This window comes from Aedes aegypti, chromosome 3 (assembly GCF_002204515.2).
Source record: "Aedes aegypti strain LVP_AGWG chromosome 3, AaegL5.0 Primary Assembly, whole genome shotgun sequence".
Classification (NCBI taxonomy): domain Eukaryota; kingdom Metazoa; phylum Arthropoda; class Insecta; order Diptera; family Culicidae; genus Aedes; species Aedes aegypti.
Genome location: NC_035109.1, coordinates 32,924,985 through 32,944,923, shown reverse-complemented (window position 1 = coordinate 32,944,923; position 19,939 = coordinate 32,924,985). Strand labels below are relative to the sequence as shown.

The window sequence follows — 19,939 nt, the reverse complement described above, 5'->3', positions numbered from 1 at the left end:
GTGTATATTTGACACGTGTTACGTCGTGTACATGTAAACTTCAAAACCTTATAACAGCAAGAAAAATGTGCTTTTCTGTGGAAATTAAGACATGCCTCGATATTTACCGATTTTTCAATAGATTAGTCATGAAAATCAATAGTTTCCATTATTGGAGTCGATTCGTAGAAAAATTTCCAATCAATTGGTGCAAGAATCACGAAAATCTATCCGGGCGTTATTAACAGTCAAAATCTAACCACTTTTCGTGACGCGAACGAATTTCGTTTTTCGAAATTGTACCCCAGTATGTTGCCGTAAGACGTTATCCAACGTCAAAAACAAAATCAACATCAAAAATCGTAAATTCGTTACCTTAATTAATAATTAAGTCTCCGCTGAATTTCCTTCATGATTTGAATATAAGTATGATATCTTCTATACTTCACTGCTTCAAGACATCCCAGCAGTTTCGTCGTCTCTAGTTTGAACGGTGAGTCAGTTGCTGCTCTCTATTCATTACGGTTCTCTCTCATAGTTTCCCACCATTCATCCGTCCTGAGCGGACCCATTCAAGATAAGCATCTTCGGACCGGGCCCCAATGCAATGCCGGTGAATGCACTTTCCGCTCTCTGTTTGTAAATAAAAACTCACCTTCCGACGAAGACGGCGTGTGTCACCGAACCATCCGTTGCATCACTCTCTCTCCTCTTTCTCTCTCGTTCGATTCTCATTCTGAAGGAAATTTCACTCCCCCATTCACACAAACACTCATAAAGTTAATCGACGATTTTCCCTCATCTTCCCACATTCGCTCAAGAAGACGATGGATGGACGGATGGGACTTAACCGAAAAGGGTTCATTCGTTCGTTGGCCGGCTGCGGCGGGTCAGTCGTTCACATTCATCGCTCCCGTTCGCAAGTGTTTTGTCGTGGCGTTGTCTCGCGTGAGTTTTGCAATCGTGGTGCCGTTTGAGGGAATTTGATTTTTTTCCTCTTTATTTTTCGGCCAAGATCGCGCGTCTAAGATTAACCCGGCCGACGACGAAGGTGGTCCTGAACTTTGGGCCGCTTTTCGCTGCAAGTTGAGGCATACTTTGATCCGAGTAGGGGTTTGACCTAGTGCGATCGGAGCGGGACAAAGGTGCCGCGTACGAGGGAATCTAGTTCCAAGTAGGCTCAGATGAGTTTGGTGAAAGAGTTAAGAGTGGAAATTCGGTTACAGGAATCATATTGTGGTTTCCGTTGAATTTGTTGTCTGCCAAAAATAAGTGGCCATAGCTTGGGGTTGTTGAAAACACACTCGAAGTGGTAAAGCAAGTGAGTACGCGAATGCGAGTCAATTTTGCTGAGCGACGAGGGGCGCGTTAGACCTACAAATATTGCGCTCACCGTGTGTTTGGGTGGTATTTTTAACAAGCCTCGCGCGCAAGGCATCGATCCCCCTCAGCGGAAACGCAAGGGGAAGCAAGGGCGGACGAGGCGAACATCTCGCTACCGCCGACGTCGTCCATCCAAGTAGTCGTCGTCGTCGTCGTAGCAACCCGCATGCAAAGTGACAAGTGAACGCGAAATATTAAGCAAAGAGAAGATCAGCCGCCGTTCTTCTCGCAGCGCGGCGGAAGAGTGTACAAAACGGAGAAAGAAATCAGTGCAAGAAGCGGCGCGGCAGGAGAAAAGATCCGTCCGGCGATCGAGTTGGTGTTGTTGTGCTCGTGCTGATATTGCCGATGCCAAGCAGTGTGTGTGAGTAAACGATCAAGAGTGAGCTTTTCTGTTGTTTTTGGGAAGTGTGTGGGACGGCCAAAAGCCGAAGGAAGAAAAGTGCTGTTTCAGTGATTTCCGTAGGAATGTATATATTTCTTCTGAATCAAATTTAAATCACATTGCCGTCAACTTCTGTCAGCGTTCAGTGGCAGCGATTGTGGGTGAGAAGGCGAAACAGCTTCGCTGTCAAGTGACAAGTGAGTCAATCGGTGTGAATGACGAATACTAGATGCGATTCAGGTGATCGGAGAGTAAATCAATGCTGATCGTTTTTGGCAAGGAGATTGCAATTGGATGAAAGGCGCGCATAAACACAGTAAAAACGTCAGACCCGAAAAAAAAAACCTGCCGAGTCAGCTGGACTCACGTACACAAATGCGAGACAGGAGACTGCCAAGCAAAAAGTAATGTAATTCAGAGTTTAGAAATTACCAACTAATAACAACGCAACCAGAAGGAAAGAGCCAGAGACGAAGACAGAACGAGGAACTGACAAACTGCCGCCAAGGGCTACACACAACAACTCAACATATCAACTTGAAGCAACTTCGGTGAGTGGCGAAGGATGGTGTGAGGGTGGGAAGCGGGAAGATAATAATAACAACCACACATCTTTCCTCTTTGGGATGGTTGGTTACTTGAAGTCAAAAGACGGACGGACGAGAAACGGCGAAGGAACACTGGAAAAGTTGAAAACACACATTCTCGGCCCTTTTTTCTTGACTGAGTGTACTGTTCCAGAGTCGGTTGTTTGGGCTTTGGGCTCCTATCCGATCGAAATGCGGCGATCAAGTTGAACAAACACGAAACCCGCTGCTCAAGAAACGAGAGTTGATATGGGAGCATTCCGTGTATGGGATACGATATACGGGTGCGCTGTGCACATGGGCGTAGGCTTCTAGATTTGTGTATGAAACGTTGTACTTTGAAGGATCGAAACCCCTTTCCATTCAATTGCAGTTGGCATAGTGGGTTTCTGAATCCAAGATGCGAGTTATTAGTTTTGTCAATTAAGCAACGAATTCAGTTAACTACAGTAGGCTGGGAAATCATGATCACTATGGATCAATGCACGAGTTCATTATTTGACGTTTTAGCGATGCCATGCTATTTACGTGACCATGGCAACGAGTGAATACGGCACCGCTTTAACGTCAAATTAGTGAACTTGTGCATCGGTCCATTATGGTAAAATAATGAACGTCACTAGTATTCTGAACAGCTCTGAAATAATACTTGTTTTTGTATCTCTACAATGGCGAATAGGATGGGATCTGAACCTATTCAAAGAATGGCTTAAAATCTACTTAGGAAGAGCTTCATATGCGATCCATCCAGCGATCCATCTAGTTACCTGAGACGAGACTCGCGGAGACGGTCTTCTTTTTCTGCGATTGCTGAGTTTTTTCCTTATTAATAATATTATGAAACTATTTTCTATTGTCCAGGAAGAAGCATCAGACCCCTTGTCCCTCTGTTTACGCCCATGGCTGTGCATAACGAGACCATGGACGGTCAAATGAAATGACGAAGACGACGACGATGGTGCACATCCAAGTCATCCGCGCAGTCATGGACGAAGAAGCTGGGATGTGGAAGAAATTGGAAAAAGATTGGAATTTTTTGCCTTCTGTTTCTGTGGCTCTCCCCCTCCTCTCTCTCTCTCTCTCTCTCTCTCTCTCTCTCTCTCTCTCTCTCTCTCTCTCTCTCTCTCTCTCTCTCTCTCTCTCTCTCTCTCTCTCTCTCTCTCTCTCTCTCTCTCTCTCTCTCTCTCTCTCTCTCTCTCTCTCTCTCTCTCTCTCTCTCTCTCTCTCTCTCTCTCTCTCTCTCTCTCTCTCTCTCTCTCTCTCTCTCTCTCTCTCTCTCTCTCTCTCTCTCTCTCTCTCTCTCTCTCTCTCTCTCTCTCTCTCTCTCTCTCTCTCTCTCTCTCTCTCTCTCTCTCTCTCTCTCTCTCTCTCTCTCTCTGTTCCTCTTGTTCATGGTTGCGGGCTTAGGAGATCGAAGCACCAGCATCCCAAGAAGGCGAACCTTGGTGAGGTACCACCATCAAGGTAAGGTCAAGTAACGTGTTCCGCTTGGGAGCAACCAAGACACGGGAATGCACGGGTCGAGTTTGGTTCTGTTAGGTTTCAATATTTGAGCTGGTGGTTAGAGCTTTTTGCGTTACAATGGATTCATGGACTTTGTGCGATCTTTTTACTGACCTCGAGAAGATTCTAATTGATGTCGGTTATACTTGATCATTATGGAATGTTCTTCTGTTTGTGTTATTCTACATGGAAAACTTCTTAAACTGTTTTTCACTAATTACGTCAACTCTCCATAATTCGATATTGAAGGGACGAGTTAGGGAAGCATCGATTTATAGAACACAACATCTGTGCAAATGCGATCCAAGATACCATCGAGGTAGCCATGAAAACCAACTTTTACTATGGTTCTCTAATTCGATATCGAGATGCGAAATATCGAGTACGGTAGAGTTGGCTGTAATATGAATTGATGAGTCCAAATCTCACATATGGCGAAGAAAGTGCCTCTGGAGCTGGCCTTGTGATGTTTCAATAGAAGAAATATTGAAATCAAGAAATAATCTAAGCAATCCATGAGTAGCTGTCTGCTAATCCAACAAACTAGAAAATCTTGATTACATTGATAGATATAATTATACTATTATGGTCCTCTTTTTTTTTCTTTTTTACGTAACATTTTAAAAAATCGCTTGTATAAGAATGTTTTTAATTACTTCGTTAAGATTCTTTCGATATGTTTAGGCTATGGTTGTATTAATGCGCTGGTGAATTTTGAAAATACAAATACTGCTGTACAATCATTTTTTTCATTTGCTCATTGACAACCATTCTGATACAATATTTAACAACTGCGAAGAATCTTCGACACCAATTAGAATCTTTCCGATGTGAGTTGAAATTAGCGACCAGTAATGGACTTATTGTAGCACCGTTCGCTCTAACAACCAGCTCAAATATTGGAACTAACTGGACTGAACCAATCTCGATACGTAAGATCCCGTTTTGCTTTCGGGGGGTACAAGCGATGAGGGTTTCACCTTGTAGGTAAGCATCACAAGTCGCTACACCATGGATCGCCTTTGGGTTTGCTAGTGGCTGACTTGAGCGTACACGCAGAAAATTTATTGTAAAGGCAAACAATATGTAATGTCAACACAAATATACATTATTTTGTTCTGTATTTTTGGTTTGTTAAGACCATAAAAGTAAAAAATCATATGTGTTGAATGCAAAACAAAATTGACTCATGTTCAGATATAAGACAACTATTTTCAGTTTGTATCAAACTCTAAGGCTCCAATTGAAATACGTTGAACTAACTTGATTATCTGAAGTATCAATTGTATTCCAATTTTAACGTCTTCAAATCTATTTTATTTATCGCGAGTAGTGATGATTATCTAGTTCGAGATCAATAAAACTAGCTCAGATAAATTTATTTGCATTATTATACATTTCAATATGATATATTCGTGCTGTTCGAAATATGAAACAGGATGAACACAGTGTTCGGCATTTGAATCAAAATGTTGTTCCATACTTTTACCTAAAAACAATACTGCACAAGTTTAAATCGCCATTTTTATCGCCACACCTAACAGGTAATAGTCACAATTATCAGCTAATTTATGTCTATCAGATGCATTTGAAGTCAATGTTGGCCGTAAGTGATCGAAATATGAGTCAAAACGGTATGCAACATAAAGGTTTTGCTATTGTTTGTGAAATGTACAAACTCAATCTGTTCGGTAAAAATAACTGGGTTTTTGAACTACCGAAAAAGTCAGTAAACTAAAAAAAATGTCAGAAATCGAAAAACAGAGATTTTTCACTGAAATTTTGCAGAGAGCATTCTTTTTGTATCATATATCGATAAAGAATAAAACATGGTGAAATTTGCTTTTCAATTACGCGTGGCGTTTTCATTTTACTGACTTTTTCGGTAGTTTCAAAACCCAGTAAAATTTTACCGACCCCAGTAATTTAATCTAAGTGTGCAATAAACATCAAAGAAACATTGTGTAGTAAATAAAAGGCCCATGGGAAATATTTTCCCATTTTCACCAGTATCTACTATTCTGAGAGAGACTCGCGAAGAGGAAAAATATCAACTTCATATGCAGCCCAGATTTCGCTGTCACGAAACGTCAAATGCACCCCGTCGATTTTATGACAGAAAAAGTGAAAAATATTGTATTCACAATAAACTATTATGAAAAACCTCAGTCACCGGAACAGTTTTTCTAAAGATGCTGATAAATCTAAACACAAGACTAATTGTTTATAATGTCTGATATGTTTGCTGACGTGAAATTTTACTGAAAATGCCGTTTACGCTTCGATGTGATGCAAGCGCTATAGATTTTTGCTGAGATGATCATGTGAGATCTTGAACGGCTTGCTCAAGATGGATGTAAACACTGAGTGGAATAAGAAAAAAAAAACTCAGCAATCGCAGAAAAAGAAGACCGTCTCCGCGAGTCTCGTCTCAGCTATTCTCCTGTGGCAGAATTGTTAAAAACACAAATTAATGGCAGGTTTTTTTCGCACCTCCACCACTATCTAGTTATAATTTCTAATGTTTTTGAAAAAGCCACTCCTTCTAGAATTTTGACGTGTTCAACTGATATTTTGAGGCTTCAAGCGAATGTCTTACAAGGTCATAGGTGTATTTTTGAAGATATTTGGATTTCTTCTGAGATCCTCATGCTACGTTCAGACTAGAGCTGACATTACGTGATATATAGGCTATCTTAATATCAAACGTCATACTTTTTATTTCCATTGAAAACTAGACGCATGGTTTCTGATATCAAGAGAGCCTCTATTACGTAATATAAGCTCTAGTCTGAAGGTAGTATAACTTAGGATTCCTAAGCACAACTCTAGTGACATCTTCGATTAGTTCTAATAAAAATCCTCATACAATTATAGACTAACATGTGAAAAGAGCGAAACTGACTTTGGAAACATCCACCACTGGCGCATTCTATTCGATTTGCGAATACGTTACAATCAAAAGGTTGGGATCAAGGTATCTAGAAGGGAGGTACTTCAATGTGTCAGAATGTTTAATTCGCCATTTTGAAATACTGACAGCTGGCGAGTTTGTTTTGGTTTGAAGGTGCTAACTCAAGACGTACCTCCAAACATTTTTCACAGCCACGCTCCATCCCGTTTCGTTCGGCTTTTAATTTTACTAGTCATAGAAGAAATGTAGCATCCTAGTAGCTTTTCCTCACTTTAATTAATGAAACACTTGCATTTTACATCCTCTAAAACACACGATGAAGGTAAACGTTACTCAGAAATGCGGGAGAAAATTTTCACTTACCGGTAGGATTTGTTTTCTGTGGTAAACAATCCCTAACATTCCCATAGAAACGATACATGAAAACATACTCGCCATCTGTCACTTTCACCTCCCCTGTAGCTGACCTCACTTCGCACCCACTGACTGCTTAGATCACTGAACCTCCCTTCAATCAATCTTGGTTGGGATGATTATCCGCTACCTGTTTACCTGATTTACGATAATTTGTCTATATTAAAATAATTTATTATTTACTGGTGAATTTGCAAAATACTTTTGGACTGCGTACATGATATGTAGATTAATCCTTCACTAATGTTTATCCATTATATCATTGCATATATAATGCAGCTGCATTGTCGTAAGCCTACCATTAAAGTAGTTTGAAAGTGGAAAAGGGCACTTTTACAGTTAAATTAATGCAAGAAGGACGATGAAGCAATGAAGCAACTTATAAAGTAATATTAATGCAGCAGTACAATTTATAAAGTGATGTTAGTGCATTGATACATTTGTAATGTAGGGTTAATGCTTTATTGCTTGACAGCTCTTGAAATTTGTTGAATAAAAGCAATGTTGCATCAATGTTGTTGATATGCAGTAGAATACGTGCAATGTTATAATGCTTGTGGTTACTTGGGCTGTTACGAGAATTTGGGTCCCTCTGTTGTTTACCTGTTATAATCAATAAGTGTAAAAAGCCTCACTTAAAACATGCAATTGAACATGATTTTACAAAATACTTACAAACATAAGTTCAAACACATGTCCCCTTATATGTATATTATGAAAAGCACTAATCACATAATTAATCTTCCATTATTTTGGTATATATGTAGAGATCTTCATCCAGGGATTACTTGAATGGCTAACAATTGCTCCTGTAGATTTATCTGTACCAGTTTAATTATAAAGTTTGCGTACAGCAACATTTAGCCAAAAAAAAAAAAAACTCGCAGTAGACAGTTCTTTCAATTATTCTTAAAAATCCAATTGATTTTACGACACAAAATAGTAAATGAAGTCCTAAAGCCCTGTTCCAATTTTAGTGCAAAACGCTTAAGTTTAGGCCAGAAACACATTTGGTTGGTTAAGTAAAACAAAAACTTTTTTTACGGTTTTTCAGATTTTATCACACCTGTTGCTGCCAACACTGTTCTTTCCTAGTTTGCTACGTAGTATATTGAGAGATGTCCGCGAGAACTCAGTTAGAACAATAGGAAGCAAAAAAAACTGTCACTTTACCTTTTCGATCGATCCCGAACGATTAGGAACGTGTAAGGTGTGTTGAAGGAAGTTCACGAAACGAACATAAAACTTATATCTAGACTTAAAATTAATATGTGGAAAGCCACAAGAAATTCCTTTTGAACTTAAATTATTGTATCACAGCGTAAGTTATCACAGTGAGTTTCTTAAATCTAATTGAACTTAATAAAGCCTAAAACTATATCACAGATATGTAACTGTATGAGCATCGAGGTAAAAGAGAAGACGAATTTGTAACATGCTCGAAACCGATTGTTGTAAGTGTATTATAGGTATGTAACTTGAACAAATAAATGCAATGAATAAATTTGTTTCAGCTTAAAGCTAAATATGCTGTTTTGCTCAAGAAAAGTAAAGAAATTCCTTGACTGAAAGGGTCAAGAAATTTCCTACAGAGAGCCCCCTTTGAAGTGACTTTTCTTCTCAACTGCGTACTGCGATCAGAAAAAAGTGATTTACTTGACCATTTCTTGGGAGAAATTTTCCACGCATCGAGATAGGCGATTCCTTTTCTTGTCAGTAGCAAACCGGCCTTAAAGCTGATTCGCAACCCAATTACGGAGATTCCGACCTGCTAAAAGGAAATCGGCCCCGAGTCACATCTATGCTCTCTTTGTTTTCCGTGTCCCTTCCGAAATGTCAGATCGGAATAACCCCAGTGTTAGAACTATAAGCTTTTGGGCATTCTTATCGACAAAGTGAACGCCAAACATGATCAAAAGTGTCAAGGTTAATACTTGGAACCATTTTCAAAATTAAAGTTTAAATATGTTGTAGCCGTAATTTGATCAACATATTTAAACTTTAATTTTGAAAATGGTTCCAAGTATTAACCTCGACACTTTTGATCATGCTTGAAAAATTGCTAAAGTAGTGGTAAGAACATGCTCTTTCGTTTTATTATATAAAAACAAGAATTCGTTAAATATTTTAGGACCCAATTAACATTAACATGAAAAATCATCACTTATGCTCGAACTTTTCATGTGATTTCATGCATTAGACTTGGCACAATGCTCTTAGTTATTGTCTGTTTCATTCCGCTCTTTTCACATATTAGTCTAGTTCAAACGCAAAGCCAACTTTCAAACAGATCGACAATGTCGTCGCCAGCAAATGAATCAAAGGTGCTGATTTGCCGTGGTGTTGGTAAGAATGATGAAACGTCAAATTCGCAGCGGCTGGTTGGCTCGCGACGATTACAAATCGACGTCCGATAAGGTGTAAAATTTACATTATAGTTTTGGATTCTTTCTCGCGTTTTTTTTTTTTGAAAAATATTTCTCATTATTTTTTTCTCCTTTCGTTTATAAGAGGCGTTGGCTCACTATGGATTAAATTCTTACAATTGGCATTTGGAGGGTTACAAGCTCTTGATACAATGTCAATGCTGTCCCTTACATATTAGCTATGAGCCACATTTCTAAAATAGCATGACGCTAAATCAGGTCATAATAATACAGAATGCATGTACTTCTGTTTAAACGACAAGAGCCATTTCCGTGCACTCTTTGGCGTGCACTTACTGATTAATTGTAAGAGTGGTTCACGGAGAAAAATAAATAGTAAAAACAACCAATTATTAGTTGATTTCAAACAAAACATTAGTTTGAATTATGCACAAACAAAATTAGGGTTTGAATCAACCAAATGCATTGTTGAAAACAAACTAAGATTTCATGTTGTACGTACCAACATATTCTAGATGATTTCAACAAATCTTAGGTTGAAACAACCAAATCATTTGTTGTTCAATTTGACAGTACATGAAACAACCAAGAACGTAGGTTGTTTCAAACTAAGAACAGTGGTTTGATTCAAACAAGAATCAATTCAAAACAAACAAATTTGCTGGTTGATTCAACCAATTTTCTGGTTTTGGGTGAGGTACTTATTTGCGATTTATCTTTTCATTTTTTTTATTGATGACAAAGCATGTTTATTGTAGTATTATTTATTCAAGATTCCATGAAATACATGTTTTTTTTAATAATTATTATTTTCAATCCTGAAACAACAAGCCCTTCTATCAAAAGAAAGTCTCCGTCAAAGATGATCTCTACTGGCGGTTTCTAGCCATGACGCACTTTCTGTTCATCTGAAATTACATTTACGATATTTATAATCAGCACATCCAAAACTTTGAGGAAGTTTGTCTTACCACTCTGCTGAAGAATAGAATAGAAAAATGGAGAGCCAGAAGCAGCATCAGTTTCTCGTTGCCTTGGATACATGAGTATTTTCACATTCATTATAACGAAAGAGTTCAACCGGACCTTGAAAAATGAAAGTATTATTTAGATAAGATTAAGAATGAATACTCACTCAAATTACATTCATAAGAATATTCAATTGAAAAACCTTTCACTGAAAACACACTCAATAGTGTTGTTCTCTTTTCGATTCCGAGGGTAACTGCAGTTAACTATACCTTTATCTGACGGAAAGCAAAAAAAAGAAACAACACATGAGATAAGTTTGTAACAAACTAAAACTTTGGTTGTTTTTAACGCGACTAAAATCTTAGTTTGTTTCAAAGCATTGCTTTGGTAGAATCAAACCTTTTATTTATCTTGACAATTATTGTTAGTCGGAGAAACAAACAACCTTGTTTTTGGTAAAATCAAACCAGTTGTTTGTGAAAACAAACTAAAAATTAGTTCGAAACAACCATTATATACATTGAAAAGAAACAACGATTCTACATTGAAACAGCCTATAAAACAAATTAGTTTCAAACAAAGCAATGAATTTGGAACAACAAATTTTGAATTTAATACAACAAGATTGTTAGTTTGAAATTTAACCAAAATTTTGGTTGTTTCAAACTAAGGTGTTTTTTCTCCGTGTTATGATGATCATGCTATTCATACCACAACTACATATAGCTTGCCAAACCATGCAATTTTCAACAAATTTACACGGGTAGAAATCAGAATCCAAAAAAGAAGATTATGGCTCAGGATATCATGATTCCGGCGTGTTTCATCTTATGAAAATACACCATGATTTGGACTCATGATATCATGAGTCAAATTGCCGTAAAGCAACACACGTGTTAGGTTTTTGTTGCTGGTTGCTCGGAATCATGATTCAAATGCCAAAAAAGCTGAGTCGCGCATCCGTTTATGATCGACAAAATAAAAATAAATAAAAAACAAAAACTGAGAACCGAACCACGAATCTTTCGATTAAGAGTCCTGTATAATACCACACCACCACTGTCTCATGTTGAAATCGAGGTGATCGAAACGAATGAGTTGAAGCAAAGCGCACCGCTTAGTGTTTTCACCCTGGATGTTACGCTTATTAAGAATCATGATTATGACTCCAGGAACCATGATTTGTGATCCTGATATTATGACCTAAGCAATTTATGAATTTTATGATTTGTAAATCATGATTTGGGGATCAGATTTTTATACGTGTAGACAACTTGTTGGTCTTGGAATGGTCATCAACCTTGCCTTGTTGAAGTGCAGTACAAAATGCAATACCTAGAATAGGCCTGCTCAACCTTTTTGAACCGCGGGCCAAATTGAAGAAACAATAAACAATGTGTGGCGGCTCCTCATTATTTTATACCTAGAAAGATTCGCGAATTAGGCGAAACTGACAAAATGTACACAATTTAGGAAACTATAGCGGTGAAATTGTAGCTTGATTGTCTATTCACTGCACTTGAACTTTTCCCCTTTCGATAATTTAACTATTCAAAAAAACGCAAATTTGTAGAAGACGAAACTTCACCTCATGCAAAACCACACACTGTATTGATTACGCCTGTGTTTTTGTTTATCAAAGTAATGGGCGCATCTGAAATCGAAATCAAAACACGGCGAGAGTAAACGGCGACACTGCAAACAAAACATAAACAAGGCGTACATGGTGGGCTTAATTGAAACCATAATGAAAACACGGCGCAAAAGTAATAGGCGACACTGAAAATAATATCGATTACAGGCTCATAACATTGGGCGATACTGGCATTCTTGAGTGCGTTTAAGGCGAAACTTTATATTTTTTTTATTACGAAATAGCTATGAAAATTGAAGGAGATGTGTGTGGTATTGATGGGGATTTTGGAACTAGGTTTATGAAATGTGTATTAAAGTGAAATAGTTAAAGTTGGAGTATATTTTCTCCAATTGGGATTAAAAATTGCACAAAAAAATTTCATTGGTTATTTTCTCATTGTTATTGATTTGTCAGATAGGCCCTTATCGCGAATCCCTCTCGATACATATATTTTCGTATGGAATCTAGCTGCAGTCAGCCAATAAAGGATTTCTTTTTAAAGCCTGATACGCTGCTGACAAGTAATTTCTCGGTCTATCTTGATGCATGGAAAATTTCTGCAAGGAATCGATCAAGAATGGGCTTTTTTCTGATCGCAGTACGCAGTTGAAAATAAATGTCAGTTCAAATGGGAGTCGCTTTTAGACAATTTCTGCTAGGAATCGGCGAGAAATTTCTTTAGCAATTCCTTTTCAGTAGCAAATCAGGCTTAAAGCTAAGTATGCTGTTTCGCTCAGGAAAAGTAAAGAAATTCCTTGACTGAATGGATCAAGAAATTTCCTACAGAGAGGTCCATTTGAAATGACATTTTTTCTCAACTGCGTACTGCGATCAAAGAAACGGGGTTTTCTTAACCTTTTCCTGAAGAAATTTCCCACGCATCGGTATAGGCGATTATTCTCTTGTCAGCAGCAAATCAGCCTTAAATGGGAAATCGAAAAACAGATAGATGCTACTAAGCATGCTGCGTTATTTTGTGAAAGTCTTTTGTTCGACATCATGCAATAATCTTGCACATGATACTTTGAAAAAACAACCATGATATTTTTTAACCTTTCACAGGGTCAATGGATAGATATGGATAAGAATTATGCTGAGAATTCTGTCAAAATCCTGCATAGGATTTTGTAAGAATAATGACCCGAAATGTATAAAAATCTTGATCAAGATTGTGCGAAAATCATGCTTAGAAATAAATGAGAATTCTTTCCGAGGTTTCTAGAATTGTATCTAGTATTCATTCTGGTAAGTATCAGAAATGCAGTCAAGGATTAAAAAAGCCTCATAATTGCATTACAAACTCTCCTAAGATTCTGTTAAAATCTTGCTTAGGATTAGATAGTAATCTTGTCCAGAATTTCACAAAATGACGCATAGTATCCGATAAAAATTCTGGCATAGACTTCTATGGAATCTTGTTAAAGATTCTCTGAGAATCTTGCTTATGGAGCCATTCCGAGAATTTTAAGAGAATTTTGTGCAACATTTTTTGAAAAACCTGCCTGTTTATTTTTATAATCCTGCCAAATATTTTGTGTGAAACATTTCTTGGCATTGGCATCTATTTCCAGAGTTTTTTGAGAATATTAGCATATAATTCATTGAAATTCTGCTTGAAAATTAAGTCTTTCTGCAATTACGTTTGTTTTAGCTTCATTTATCAAATATTGAAGGAAGTCATGGTATAAAAATTGTTGTTACAATCCTTAAACGAATGTTTTTTCATAATGAACCTCAAACTGACTTTTTTGAAGTCAGATTACGTGTAGAACAACTGAATTTGAATTTGGATGGTATTTAATATCATATTTTTGAGTACGACAAATCTCATTTTATAGTGTTAAGATGTGCGTGAAATCTATATCAAGACCTCAACTATCAGCTTCATTTTTACCGCAAAAATTAAATTCAAATCGCACTAACTTTTTTGTTTCTCGATATTGTTGCACCATTTTCTCAGAAGTTCTCAAAAAACTCTTCTAGTTCCAGAATCTGTGTCGATATTGATCATTGGTCATCTGGATCTAGAGATATTCTAAAATTTCTTGGGGGATCGATGCGTAACCATAACCACTCTTTAATTTATCAGGCTACGGAACAATACATCAATGAGAGTGTGTTGTGGAAAAATGAAGCAATTCGGTGCAGCCGTCTTTGAGTAATGATCATTTAAGCTCCTGGTACCACGCTGGTCAAATAAAGATCTTGAAAACTTCAAAAGCCATCATACCGAAATTTTCAGATATCTCCAAAAATTCTTAACTGATTTGTATATTTTTTTCGGGGTGGCTACTTTGCATATATAGTCCATATTTGATTTTATTTTTGATAAATTGACCAAAACAAAAAAATGACCGCCTAAGACATTTTAATAGAGAATGTCGGTCCTCAACTAGGAAAGTTTTTGCAAACTGGTGAAAAAAATGGTGAAAACGTATTGAAAAACAAAAAAGTTATAACGATTTGAATATGTATATTGCGGTAAAATTTGAAGCTGCCGGTAGAGGGGTTAATATGAGGGAAGCATAGCATATCTCTTCAAGCGTCTCTTCCACCGCATTTTGTGTATTGAAACCGTATGTTCTCTGCAATCGAGCTTCAGCTAACTGTAATGTAGTTTTATCAAAAATGTTAGTACTTAGTTGTTAAAAAATAAATAACATATTCGGAATAAGCCCTGTACGGACTTCCATTCAACAGGACAATGACTACCTTGTTCTACACGATATTTATGAACGAGCCTGCTCCCGACATGCAGTTTCCAGAAAATTATGCCCCACGAGAAGCAATTACGCCATCAGCCAATATCAAAAACGAGCCCAGCTAGCGAAAGCTACTCTCGGAACATAAAATTACAGAACCCAAGAGCCTACCCGATCATGAAGGAATGACACGACTATAACAACCAGGGATATTAATGCTGAATGCTAAAATAATAAAAAAATGTGTCTCCAATTCATGAAACAATATTACTATCATAACTGGCCTTGGTATAAATTTATTTAAATAAGTATGAAATACGATTTAATAGTCGAGAGTTTAATGATTGATTATAACAGAGGTAATTAGAAATAACATGTTTAATATCAATATAAAGTAATTTTGCGGCTTTTTTTATTATTATAACCAAACCTGTTTTAGTTATGACATACACTTAACCTTCGGGCTGTCGCGCTGTTGTACTTTGTACAATAGTTGTGATTTATATGCTATCATTTTGCAACAAAGATATCTATCGACACCAAACCAAAATGTATTCCTCAAGAATCTTCTTAAGAATAATACTCGACGGTTTTTATTTACAGTATGACCCTTGATAATGCGGTAAAATCAACAAATGTACATGAAAGTCGCATAATAATGAACGCACTATATACGGTTCGAGTAAACCACAGTTTGAAATCGGTATATCTCAAAATCCAGATAATATAGAAACTTGAGGTCTTTAGAAAAGTTGCTCTGGATGTGAAGCGCTATCTGATGGTACCGCATTTAATTCGAAATTTGACCGCTAGGTGGCACTAGTGAGCATGGAAGTTTTACTTTTGTTTTGCAAATTTATTTGGATCCTGATCATTTAGAAGGATGGCGTCTTGGGCAAAGTTGTTTAGTAAGTTAAGGACTATCATTGTTCGAGCTAGTTGATTCAAAATTTTGCCACTAGGCGGCGCTAGTGTGCATGAAATTTTTGTTTGCAGATATCTCAGGAGCCTGACCACTTAGAAAGATAGTGTCTTCGGCAAAGTAGTTCAGTAGCTCAAGGACTATCATTATTTGATGGAAGAAATAAAATATTTTGCCACCAGGCGGCGCTAGTGAGCATAAAATTTTTGTTTTTCGGATACTGCAGGATCTTGACTTTTTAGACAGGCACCTTCAACAAAGTTGTTCAGAAGCTCAGGAACTATCATCATTTTACAAAATCTCGAGCTTTAAGGATTAAATAAAGAAAGAATTTGAACTACTGAACAACTCTGCCGAAGACACCGTCTTTCCAAGTGTTCAGACTTCTGAGATGTTTGAGAAAACAAAGGTTTTATACTCACTAGCGCTGCCTGGTGACAAAATTTTTAATCAACTAGCTCAAACAATGATAGTCCATAAGTTACCGAGCAACTTTGCCGAAGACGCCAACTTTCTAAGTGGTCAGGATCCTGAGATCTACGATACAAAAGTTTCATGCTCACTATCGCCGCCTAGTGGCAAAATTTCGAATTTATTGGCTAAAATAATGATAGCCCTTGAGCTACTGAATAACTTTGCCGAAGACGTCATCTTTCTAAGTGGTCAGACTCCTGAGATATTCGCAAAACCAAGGGTGTTGTACAAATTACAACGCGCGACTACTCGCGTTACAAAAATTCGCGCGGCGACCGAAAGGTTAAATGCTCCATAACTCGATATTGTATTGAAGCAACCATCAAGTTCGAGAGGTATTGAGTTATAGAACACAAAACCTGTGCAAATGTGATTCAAGGGACCATCAAGGTAGCCATGAAAACCAAATTTTACTATCGTTCTCTAATTCGATATCGAGATACTAAATAGCGACTCATTATTATTGAGTAAAGCTAAGTATGCTGTTTCGCTCAAGAAAAGTAAAGAAATTCCTTGACTGAATGGGTCAAGAAATTTCCTACAGAGAGCCCCCTTTGAAGTGACATTTCTTCTCAACTGCGTACTGCGATCAGAAAAATGTGATTTTCTTGACCATTTCTTGGAAGAAATTTTCCACGCATCAAGATAGGCGATTCCTTTTCTTGTCAGTAGCAAACCAGCCTTAAGGAAGAGTTGACTGCAATATGAAATTGGTCTCTATGGTAAATATCAATTTTTTTCTATAAATGAGTTACTTTTCTGTTATGCATTTCTGATCGGGAAAGCATCAAGAATTCCTCCGCCAAGATCCAAAGATGGACGCGCGGACCTGCAAATATAATTAGCAGGTTGTTACCGGAGGCACATTCGCACGGCAATTGATATCCCCACGTAAGACATGTTGCTTCTGCCAAGATGGAGTTTGGAAGCGGGACCGCTCCCTATTCATTATTTAGGTTGTTTTCGCAGGAAAACACACACACACCGGATGAGGCTTGGGTCACGCAACCAGAAATCCAACCTCCCGACCGAGTTTGAATCAGGTTCGAGCGGTCGCTCCAGAAAAATTACCATGGCCGGGCCCGAAGCTTAAAGTGGCCGCACTGAGGGATATTTATTATAGCCGTTTACAAACCGATCAATGATTAGATAGCCCGAAAAATATTGTGGTCAAGTGAGTACCGCTCGAGATAGGCAGTTGCGCGCAAAATCATAATTTGAGTGGCAGTGATTCGCATGCTTATCACTAACCCAGGGCTGGTAGCGACTGCGTGTCTTGAAAATGGGATCTTCAAAAACCAAAACTAGGAAGAGACCATATAGGAACCAAGGATAAAAAATCCAAACAGGAAGCAAGAGATAAGAATTTTTATATAGATTTTTCTAGGAATCCTGTCAGACAAATTTCTAAAGATATTTCTTACAGATTTTTGGGGAACTACGACATGCATAGTCGTGACACTATCACAAGTATTTTACTGTAAGGGACCTGCTACCAGCCCTGCCACCGAACAAAACCTAATGGGCGCCTTCGCGATGACAAGCGCAGATAACTACAATCGTAGCAAGCCATGCGGAGGCGGCGGCCAACTATGATGATATGATATGCCATGGCGAATTCGCGTTTTGATTTCGCTTTTGGCATCCCGGTGTCAATTTGATCGACGCGTTCCGTCTTCTTCGTTGGGTGATTTGCCGCGTGATGATTGATGGGTTCTCCGTGCGCGCTCCAAACCCACCAGCCACTATACCCAATCCACCATAGACTACGGGATGTGATTTGCAGGGTTACAGGATGATGACGATTGACGATGATGGACACCGTGGGTTCCCTAATGGTTTAAGGCCTTTTGGTGCGTCATCACAAAATGGCTTCTTCCAAAATCATTAACATATTGTTATGATAGTATTGGTATTTGCAACATCGATGAAATATAACTGCTTATCACCTGATTTAATGGATAATTTATGCGAAGAAAAATGCTTCAGGTGGTATTTCAATATTTAATCAACACTTTCAGGTACAGCATTATCAATTTAGCGACAATATACATGAGATTTATATTCTCAAAAAAATCTCCGATTTTATGCCGCATTTCATTGCCTCACACAACTACACTTGTAAATAGAAGGTGCTTACCTTTTCCATTGTAATTCTGCAGCAAACATTTGTGTTTTGGATTTCATATTGCGTTCACTACACTTCCACTAAACAAATCTTTCATTTACTTCCCTTAAAGGAACACATTTCAAACGGGAATCAAATATTTATAAAGTTTTATCAACCGCAACACTCAAAACTATTATGGCGGTGGTTTTCACTTGCTGCGAATCGACGCCGCCACCGCACACTGAGACATGCCTGTGTTTATAGTCTAAAATATCCAACTTTTTTTCTGTTGTATTAATTTTCAGTGCGGATAGGTTGGGCAAAGCATAGAAACTTGAAATTCATACGTTGTTTGTTTTTCGATTCTCTCAAATTACAAAAACCATCTCTACGAAACATAAAATCATACCAATAGTTTATCAATTTGGACCACCCAAAATAATTGAAAAGCTCCACAGTGCGATGCGTCGGGATGCGTCGGAACGCGTCTATCATGTGTGCACAATCATCGCGATCGTTGAGCGCAGTGATGTCAGAGTTGCTATCTGTAAAATCATAGCATTTAATGTGAATTGATCACAAAAATCACTAAAATTTTATTAATTCAGTGATCTTGTGATGGAAAACTATTTGCAAAATAATAAGTTTTTATGATATGCAGCAAATGTTCCGAAAATAAGCATATAAAAATTGCTAGAAAAATCTGTCACCAATCACCTGGCAACACCGTCATCCCTTGCAAACATAAACCGTACCGATGCATAACAAAAATATGAGATAAATCCAATTAAAAACTGAGAAATTTCGTTGCCCTTCATTAAATTGTAATGTTTTCTTTTGATATGTACGATTGAAGAGTTGATTTTGATTTCTAATACTCGTCAATCTACTAAATTTCCCATGTGTTTACATAAAAATATGCTTAACACAAATGTTATATGTTTTGTTTGTTTGTTTTGAAAATATACATGGAAAGGCGACACTACTACTATTACATCAATGATGATTCTAATGATTCTTTGACTTACACGCCGCTTCACCTTAATGGTGGTGGATTCCGATTTGTGAATGAAGTGCAGCGCGGATGAGGAACGTCACCGCCGCCGTCGAATGGAAAGCTTCAATTCCTAATGTATTTTTATTTCTTTATCGGAAAAAGGAAGTCCGCCCGAGAGTGATACTCAACCGAAATAGGCTGGATGACGAATGATTTATGGCGTTGTACTCAGTGCCGTATGAGTTGCGTAGCGTCGCACTTGCGCAATGGGCAAGTGACTTGAAACTAACGAAAGTTGCGTACACGGAGAAATATTTTTACCTAATTTTTGAGTTTACTTTACCCAAAATTAAGTATATCGATTATAGTTTCAACCCAAAATCTCTCGGTTTTCTCTTTCTCCCACACGAATGTTGTCAAAAATAGAGAGAGCTGCATCTACCCAATGGGGGTACTTTGGCCCAATAAGCCAAATTTGGGTAAATGCAACTTTTCTTATGATTGGGTCGAAAGAACTCAATTTTGCGTTAAATCAACCCAAAATTGAGTATATTTTTCTAATGGATTGAAAGAC

General features: G+C 37.7%; 1 protein-coding gene across 8 annotated transcripts in view; it reads left to right on the top strand.

Moving 5' to 3' along the window:
- Positions 1-840: 840 nt before the first annotated feature.
- LOC5571133 (interference hedgehog) overlaps positions 841-19,939 on the top strand; it is a 302,494-nt gene continuing 283,395 nt past the window's right edge. For 6 of the 8 annotated variants that reach the window (XM_021852050.1, XM_021852047.1, XM_021852046.1 and 3 more), the window contains exon 1: positions 858-2,298. The gene's annotated coding sequence lies outside the window, so the exon portion shown is untranslated. Of the gene's footprint in view, positions 2,299-19,939 lie in introns of all 8 variants that reach the window. The other 2 variants (XR_002501910.1, XM_021852051.1) reach the window with 2 other exon arrangements.